At 38.1% G+C, this 10,125-nt stretch overlaps 1 long non-coding RNA gene across 1 annotated transcript; it reads left to right on the forward strand.

The window, feature by feature from the left end:
• The first annotated feature begins 470 nt into the window (after positions 1–470).
• Positions 471–4,961, forward strand: LOC110915614. The gene is made up of 6 exons (XR_002579105.2): positions 471–842; positions 927–998; positions 1,402–1,756; positions 1,861–2,963; positions 3,975–4,115; positions 4,799–4,961. It is a non-coding gene; the product is annotated as an uncharacterized LOC110915614 (long non-coding RNA).
• The last annotated feature ends 5,164 nt before the right edge of the window (positions 4,962–10,125 follow it).

Raw genomic sequence — 10,125 nt, forward strand, 5'->3', positions numbered from 1 at the left:
TTGGATTTTTTATTATTTTTCGATTTTTTAGAATTTTTTTTTATTTTAGGATTTTTTTAGAATTTTTTGGATTTTTTTATTATTTTTTGATTTTTTGGAATTTTTTTGATTTTTTAGAATTTTTTGATTTTTTTAGAATTTTTTTGATTTTTTAGAATTTTTTGATTTTTTTGAATTTTTTTGATTTTTTTTATTTTTTACAATTTTTTTGATTTTTTCGAATTTATTTTTATTTTTTAGAATTTTTTATTATTTTTTTGATTTTTTATATCTTTTTGGATTTCTTAAAATTTTTTATCATGCCCAGATACATCTTGATAAAAAACCCATCTTGACCTAAACCCATTCTAACCCATTTCTTACTAAACCCATTTTAACCCAAACCCATTCTAACCCATGCCCATCCTAATCCATTACCCAAACCTACCTAACCCACCCATTTTGCCACTCCTAGTCTTGACACGTGTCACGGGGGTGTAGATTTAGGAGAGGGAAAAGAAAGGAAACTACAACTGCAAAAGAGAAAGACGAAGTGAGAGAGCGTCATACACAGCACGTGAGACGGGGATGGTGGTTGTGCCGGCCATCGCTGTCCATTCCGTCGACGGAACCAGACGTCTTCTATTCCCATAAGCACAGATGGAAATTAGGGGAAACAAGTCGCTAGGGTTTGACAGCCATTTTTCCGAAGACCCTAGCGACGGTGGTGCTCTGACAGAATACGAACTAGGGTTTCGTCGTCAACCCTCGGCGACAGCGATGGTGTTTCAAGTTGTTCGTATTTCAGCTTTCTCCCCCCCTTTCATTTTATATGACGACTGTGTTTGATTCTTCCTGTTTTGGTGAGTTAGATAATTTTCTTTGTTTCATAAATAGATATGAAAAATTGATTTCATATGAATTCTTATTATTTTCCCAATTCGCAGGGTTACATTGGACGTACTATTGGACAAGATGAATTACATGTGTCCATATGCCTGTTGGAAAAGGCTTCACAGGTAAATGTGAAATTTCCCACAATAACTAGGAAATTTACTTTGAAGAATGGTTTGAATCATAGATGATGCAAGCATGTATACTGTATGTGACACTATATCATATAGAACTGCGATGTGTTTTACAAAGAAAACATATCATCCCTAATCTCACAGCAATATACTATTCGAAGGGTTATGGTATAATTCACATGGTGTTATTACAGAATAAATGTGTATATATTGAACACGCTAGTATTAGTGAATATACACCACATATGACAATCTGAAGTTATTATAGCAATGAGTTAATACTATCCCTTGCAGCATCCCCATTTCCTTTAGAAAAAAAGCTTGACCTAAATGCAAAGACTAATAATGATTATAAATATAAGAAAATTGTCTGATTTCATTAAATCTTTTACAGCGCTGGAGATATTACTAAAAGATCAAGCTGGAAAGTATGCATCTGGGAATGAAATTTTCCTTGGTACCGGTTCTTTCTTTTTTACATATACCCTAGCATCTCACCAACTAAGCTAATCACTTAAAAGTAGTCACGCATAGAGCACATGACCACTGAGCAACTTAGCGGTTGAGGAGCTGATGAAGTTTCATGTACTGTATATCGTGGCACTAGCTTTGGTGTTCCCGATAACCAAGACTAGCTCAACAGCACTTTGGGACTTCACCCAATTCAGGTTTCTTTGTAGGTTGCGCTTTCGGAGCTTGATGGGGGCATGGAGCCTATTGTTTTCTTTCACGATTTGATCCAAGAATAGGTAAACAGCTGCATGTTTAACACCTTTATGTGTATGCTGTAGTAGAAGGTTTAAGTAAATTACCATATAATTAACTAACTATATTTTTGTAAAATTCATTTCAGAAGTACATGTTGCAATACAACTAGTTAACGTGAAGATAAAGTCACTTCAATGCATTGAGCATGAGTACATGATATGGATCTGGCCTGGAAACGAGCCTTCTTCACTCATTGTTTCTTCACTTAAACCACCCCAAGATTCTAGATATACACTAAGGTCTATGTTTTTTTAGGGATTGTGCAACTTAGAAAGTAGAGATGGCAGCTTGACACATTTTATTGTTAATGGGTCAATTTTTGGTTGGTAAAATAGGGTGTGGGTCAAATGTTTTGAAACTTGAAAGTCGCCTAAAGTCCACTTTAATTGCCTACAACCTCCTAAACTGTATTATTGAAATATTTATATTGATGGTTTACTAAAACTTGACAAAAGTGTGTTTGCATATTGACCTACTTGACCTAACCTATTTTAAGCTGACCTAAAAAATTATATGTTTGAACATGAACCTGTTGTGACATGTTTACCAACCTGACCATGTTACCTACCTCTATCATAAGCTATATATTCATGTTAATGAAATATTAACATTCAACTTTTCTAACACAATTGACGTATAATTTAATGTTTATGGTGCTTATTACTAAGGACAAATTGTCTTGGAGCTATCAGTGGAGCATGGAATGCTTCTTGACAACCTTCTGGGTCTTGTACATGCGCCTTTCACTCACACTTCCACATTTGGAAAGGGTTAGAGTATTCCAGGGTCTGTTTCCCACCTTCACATTTATACCCTCATATCTCACCAAACCACCACCATCGTTCGCTGCCAATCAACATCAGTGGAGAAACCGTGACAACTAGATGAGCGGTTGCTTCATGCTTCTTGACAACCTTCAGGGTCTTGTACATGCGCCTTTCACTCACACTTCCACATTTGGAAAGGGTTAGAGTGTTCCAGGGTCTGCTTCCCACCTTCACATTTATACCCTCATATCTCACCAAACCACCAATCTTTCGCCGCCAAGCCACACTAGTGGAGAAACCGTGACAACTATATGAGCAGTTGCTTCATATCAAGCTGCAGACATGATGATACCTTTTAGGGTTCACGTGTTCATCTCCACACAAGGATTCGGTGAATTTTTGGTCAAGCTTTTTTAACTAGGTATGAATGTTTTATGTATTTTCTTGAATAATGTATAAATCTTTTCTTTATTTCTTGAAGTTATTCGGATATTTGATGACAGTGCTATGGATCTTTTCTTGATTTTTTTTTTAAATATTAATCTTTTCTTGAGTTTTTTGAGGGGATTTGGTGTGATGCGTATGGATAACTTGGGATTTGGTGAGATGGGTGTTCAAGTGAATTTGAGGTTACGTATGGTTAGCTTGTAGGAATGTTGTCATTTGTTATTATGTAAATTTTATTTGTTGTTTATCTGATCTCTTTGGGACTGCATCTTTCTTTTATTCTAGGCTGCTCTAGATCATTTGAACCAGTGAACAGATATAGAGACTTCTGTTGGTAGCTATAGTGAACTACTTTTTAGTGTTAAAGACTGTTATGAGAGGGTAATTGTAGTATTATAAAAATTTAGTAGGGTGAGTGTGTGTGTATTCTCTACTATAGGCACATGATTAATTGAGAAACGTCTTTATTTTGATTCTTATGGTGCATGCACATTAGTTCAACTTCATTTGAAGGCATGTTGTGAGAGGGTAATTGTAGAACCTCACTTCAAAACTTTATTTGCAGAACCTTACTTTATGATATAATCAATAGACCTCCTAATGGAGGTGTGACTGCTCTTCATATGACTTCGGGTTTTATGTGAGATGTGTGGTTTAATGGAATTAAACTAAACCACACATCATACTACATCCACAAACTAAGAGATAAAATGGTTCCACCATTTCACATGGAGATACTATACACAAAAGCAGCTGCACATAACAAAAAATGTATTTTGGGTGCATTAGTGAGTTGTAAGTTGTGTTTCATGCATTGTCTGTTGTACATGTCACCACTTGATAATCACTAACTCTATTATCCACCTGTGCTCACGTATAAGCATTGCTGACCACAAAACTTTTGGTCGTCAGCTTTCTGTCTTGTATCGCTTTTGTTTCATTGTTCTTCATTTCGGCTTTTGTATTCATTGTTCTAAACCAACAGAATTCCGATCATGTCGCCACCAAGTTACCAATGCTAGAGTGCCTGGTTTGGTAGAAATTGTTCCTGCGATACTCGCAGTCCGATCGGTTGTCGTGGGAAAGGATTGCTTTTCATTTCAGCTGATGAAGAGGTAGATTTATGGTAGGTTATTGTTAACAGATTATATTTATGTTTTATGGCAGGTTTTTGATATTATTTCGTAGTTTTTAAATATTTGTAATTTGATTTTTTCCATTTAATCACTTAATTGTTTCATGATGATGTTGATCGCTCGATGTTATGCCCTACAGATCTCTATGGTATTTGTTTTGCATCATCTTTTCAATTACAATGTTTAGTTGCTTTTCGATGATTTTATCACTGGTTGCGAACAAGCTGACCCATTTTGGGTTCAGGCTTGGATCGTATAAAAAAGCCCTGCTAAATCAGCTAGGAAAATGTTGGGTTTGGGTTCAGATTGTAAAAAACTTAAAGCGGCTCAGCTTGATTTACAAAATTAGACCTTTTGCAGTGACTACTTATCCGTTGTATGTCGTCTTCATCTTAATATGGGAGCAGTAACAAAAGGGATGAATTTTGTAAATCTGTTAGGCTTGTAAAAAATTGAGCGGCTCGGCTGATCGATCGATTATCTTAGGTGTGTTTTGTTGCATCAATCCATGGCAGCTACTTTAACAAACATCAAAGTAAATAAGCTGAATTTAGGTGTTCTTAACTTTTAATCTTTGTATAATATTTGATGGTTAGACACATAGGAGTGGGAGCCTTTAGATGTTGATCCGTGTGACTTGTAGTTAACAAAATGATCACTTTGATTGATACAGATGAGATGAAGAGACAGGAAGAGACAAACCGTGAAGCATATTGTGGACCTCATCCAGTTAACACAGTTTATGTCTTTATGTTTGCTTATTCACTGTTAACAATCACCTAACGATTACAAAAACTGATACTTTTTAAAGTCATTTATTGGGTATTTGATGTTAATTATGAGTTCGTTCGATGTGTTTGAATTGTTTATGTAACATAAAGAAATTAACACGAAGAAGTTAAAAGGTTCATTTGATATCATACCTTCGTGCCCCGTGCTGCAACGCGGGTGGGTCTAATTTCTAGTTAAAATTAACAGTGATGTAGAAAGCAATAGATGCATTTTACAAAAGAATTTAAGAGAGTTGTGTGTTCATCGTTAAAAACGTCATCTCATAACTATATTCTAAATAAAGTTCTAAGAGCTATTTAAATTTGAATTCATACATACATGTAAGTCCCGAAAATCCGGATCAAACAACGATATCAAACGATCAACAAGGATGGGCGGAATCCAAGCTTGATGATCTTCAAGAAATCAAGAACAAGATGAAGATTTGAAGATAAAGATTTGTTGAATTGAATGCTTAAACTTGCATACAAGGATTCTTGTCTAATACAAGTTTCTAAAACAAAACAACCAACAACTAACTCCTAATTTCCAACTTCTATTTATAGTAAGGGGTTTCCCCCAAAACCCTAGGCCCATATTCCCTAAGCCCACTCTAATATCCACTAATCCATAAGCCCTCTAGATCACTTAGCTACTAATCCATAAACCTTCAAGGTCCTAACAATCTCCCCCTAGGTTTACTGGATTAGTTGCCACGTCGAATGCGAGGACCTGCCCAGAACTGGATTAGGATCAGCAAACAAGCAATTCCCGACGATGTTTATAACAGCCCTCATCCAGGATTTCGTACATTCATCATTTTGTCGTTGTGGCGAATTTTGATGATGATTTAGAACCAAGACGTCTTCCTCATGAAAACTCATTTGATCCAACGTATCTGGTATGCGAATCAGCAAGTTTTCAGAAACAACCGCAGCTTCAGCCATCTTCGGATCATACAGCCAGAACTTGGAATTCTTGAGAGTTTTCTTAGCGAACTTTTCGAAGGATGGGAGTTTCCTCTTCTTTGGCGGTCGGAAGCCAGATGTCAGTTTATAATTAACTTCTTAGTGAGAGAGGATCCCGAACATCAGGGTTTTCATCTGATCTTTGATTTAGTGGTCTTCATGGAAGGGAAATTGTTATTGACTTCCTTCTCATGGAACATCCATCCTCTGCTTCTCTTGTTTGATCAGAATCAGCCACACATTCTTGACATGGACGTATCTCTAGCTAGCGACCACATGCTTGTTTTCCTCTTTATCGAAGTGGCTAGACCCTAACTTCATCACAAATCTATTTGGCCTCTTTGTAGGATCTTTGAGCCGGAAGTTTTCATCTAGAGGATTCTAATCCTGATTCTTCATCATAATTGTTTGCTTGTCACACTGTCTCCTATCATGCTTCTTGCTACTCTTCTTCTTTGGATTAGCAGCTAGATAGGCATTCAAGGTGGCTCCACGTTCTGTGTCTGCTGCTACATTTGCTGCTGCTCTCTCTTCAGAAATTTGTTCGGGCAGCTGATCTATTGTTTGATCCCTACTCAGAGACTTGTGACTGAAGACAGGAAAGCAGAGTCCTGTTGTAGCAATGAAAACTGAGCTTCTATTATTTCAGCATCATGTTCGAATACAACCATTTGTCTTCGCAAACTTGCTACTTTTGCATCTCCATCATTATCACTATCACTTCATCCAACGACGTGCCCTTTCTCGGTTGCATAATAGCATGTAGCTTCATCGTAATCTGTGAACCTCAAAGACAAACTTTGTCGTCAATGTCAAGTTCTTGTATGTAGTTTTCCTTTGTTGTAATAGCAGGCTTTGGGTCAAAGGACATAGCGGGCTCTGGATCAGGAATAGGGCAAAAAGCATCAGTTTCAGGATCAGTGTTGGTTCGTTGTCTCATTATTGTAGTGGCTTCAATTTCAGTTGGAACTCCGATCACTAGTTACGGAAGGAGGGTTTCCGTCACCACCTTGCAAACTCAGGAGTAGAGCCACTAAGTTCTCAAATTTTGTCAGATTTGGTTCTCCAACAGCTTCCTCAACCTTCTCAGAAGCAATCACTTCCACTTCACTGTCGGAATCAGGTTCTTCTTCACTAGAGCCTGATTCTGAATCTGAATCAAGTGTCTCAGCTTTCTCGTCAACACATGTAAGTTGTATGTCACGTTCTTTGTGAACTGTGGCATCCAAATGGCTTTGGTTTGAAAGGTAGAGAAACCTGCAAACTTTGAAATTCGAACAACTGGTCCAAAAGATAGTGAGAGAATCCATGATGATTAGAAGATGAAATTAGTCCGAAACGTGACTCGAAAGAGAAAATGATTGGCCATTAATAGTGTTTTGGATTAGGCCTGAGATCAAACGGCCAAACCCCAACTCGAAACAATGGTCCAAATTGTATTTGGAGCAATGGGCCGGATGTGATTCGCATTATCCACGACCATGGGCCCTAATCTGAAACAGTGGGCAAGACTATTACTTTAATGATTTGCTTCTTCAAGACAGAAAACATCTTTTTCAAAATCAATGATCCAACCAACCGAGCAACCTTTTTGCACTTAGAAATAATCAAAACAAAACAATTTAATAATAGAAAACTAATGGAGGAGTAATATAGGGAGAACCTGCCATGGGATCAAAATCGTTTTCGAACCGATTAAGGAACATTTTTCAGCTCTTTGCATACTTGGACTGGTCCACACGATTGTTAATATGCTTGTCCTCTTAAATCTAACACCCAAACTTCAACTTTTAGCTTTGTGATCGTTTAAGGTAGAGTTATACTGTAACATCCGTGTGTCCCATTCCAAGGCATACCCCCACGACCAAGGTAAGCACAACAGTTCATCATAGCAGGTGGGTATACTGGGATCATCCTTTTTGATTTTTCAACACCAGACTTCCTGGTGAACAGGCCAGTACTTCCGTACAGCAGAGAGACCAGAGAAGTTCTGAAGAGGGCGAGACAGATACCTTTAACGGTATGGATTTGGCTTTGATAGAACACGGAGTTCTCTTTTTATGAGATTTTCTTCCGTTTAAGGTTTTGGCCCTTTTGTGGCTCTTTTGCAAGATATCCTAACAGTGCCCAGGTCTGCATTTGGTCTGGATGCAACAGAGGGACAGCCCTGATATCCCGGATGATTCATCAGCATAAAGACCTGAAACCTCAGACGTTGGCTATCTATCAACGCAGGATTTAAGACCATGAAATCATACGCCGTTGGTCTGTTACCCACAAGTTGTCCAGTCCATTATGTTTATATCACTTGGCATCTTTTTGCTTTTCGAGCGTTAGACCTATCAACACATCGCAGTGGATCCTAGCCTGTTCAGCATTGAAACCTTACATGTGTTAATCAAGTTCTTTAACATGAAAATTCATTTCATTTCCCATCAACTTTTTCTCCCCCTCAAACAATGCGTATGTACATATATGTTTTTTATTTGCTTTTCTCCCCCTCAAACAATGCATATTTTACATATATGTCCCTCCCCCCCCTAAATTTGTGCATCACACTTTATGCGCAAATTTACTTATTTATTTACATTAGTACAGAAGCCCCGTTTTTTGTGGTCGCTCAGACAATGAAAACGCATCATTTTCAAAAGATCCACAAGCACATTGAATCTCGAGACGCTGACAGTTTTTGTAAAAAGGATCTGCTGTATTATCATCAGTGAGGATCTGTTTAAGTTTAACAAATCTCTGTCATGCAATCTTGAATAAAGTACCCCTTGATATCAATGTGCTTGGTTTCAGAGAAAAGACAGGTTTTTGAAAAACTAGATAACGACATCATTATCAAACATAAGAAGTATAGTTTAAATAAGTCAAACCGTAATCCTACAGCTGAAGTTGTGTCCAAAGAACCTGGAGTGATAGGCAGATGCTGCAACATGCTCTGCTTCCATGGTGGAGAGAGATACAGTTTGCTGCTTCTTACACTGTCAAGAGATGAGTTTGTTCCCCAAGGATTGATACCCACCTGATGTAGATTATCTATCCCTGTCTGTCCGTCCAAAGTTGCTGTCTGAAAAAGCAAATAAATCAAAGTTTGAATCTCTGGGATGCCAGAGTTCGAGTTTAGGAGCTCCCCTCAGATATCTAAATGTTCTTTTAACAATAATTAGATAAGAGAGTTAAGGATTAGCCTGATAACGAGCACACTATCAAACGGCAGACATGGTGTCTGATCGGCTTGTATTTAAGTACATCTGTGAAATGATCATAGATCGACACACTGTCTGATTACCATGGCTTCCTTCAGGGTCCTCAAACTATAACGACCACTCTGCAATTTGGGAGTCTATTGTCCCTGGGTCTATCATGCTGAATTTTACAAGAACGTCGTGAATGTATTTACTTTGGTGAAACAAGATTCCTTTATTGTTCTAAAGAACTTGCAGATCCAAAAGCAAAACCTTTTTCACTTCTCCCAACGAGTGAATTATGAACTTCTTTCTCCTCATCCAAAAATACGAATGGCCTTTAGATGTGCCATCAATGCGTGTATCTCTCCAAGATCCGGTCCTTCAACTTGTTCAAACCTTGAACTGCCAATCATGCCTTGTTTCTCACTATCATGTCGGGGTCATCTTGTTTGTTTCTGAACAGTCATGAGTTGATGCCCCCTGATTTGCTGTAGGATTGCACACCAGCAGCTTGAGATTGAGAAACTTCTAGATATTATACCAGATTGCTCCCCCTCATTTGATGCAGTAGCGATGTTGATCACTGGTGGATCTACAATGCAGTTTGAGGGAATTGCTCCCAGAAACAGAGAAGTTCCTTGAGCATTTGAGGGTCCTGGGGAGACTTCAGTGTTGTGAACTGTACCATCAGGGATAGCTATCGCAGGTTCAGAAACTGGTTTCTGAATTGGTCGAAGAACGTAATAGCAAGTCACTCTAGGTGAAGAGAATCTCCATTCCTATGCCAAGCATCTATGATGCACTCAACAGGCTGTCCTTCAGCTCCGTGAATTAATTAACGTCTGAAAAAAGGGAGAACTCCATTATTGACCGTGCTCTTCCTGGTGAAATTTCTTGATTTTCTTTAGCGAAGTTGACACATCCTCTGTCGAATACTTTTATATCATTCAACTGAGACATGTCTCCTGTCATGTTCCTAGAACAACCACTATCAATAAATCAAAGTCTAAAGATAGCCCTCCATAGCCGTTCCTGCACAATCAGCGGAATCAGTTAGACACTGGAAC

This window comes from Helianthus annuus, chromosome 2, assembly GCF_002127325.2.
Source record: "Helianthus annuus cultivar XRQ/B chromosome 2, HanXRQr2.0-SUNRISE, whole genome shotgun sequence".
In the NCBI taxonomy this organism is placed as follows: Eukaryota; Viridiplantae; Streptophyta; class Magnoliopsida; order Asterales; family Asteraceae; genus Helianthus; species Helianthus annuus.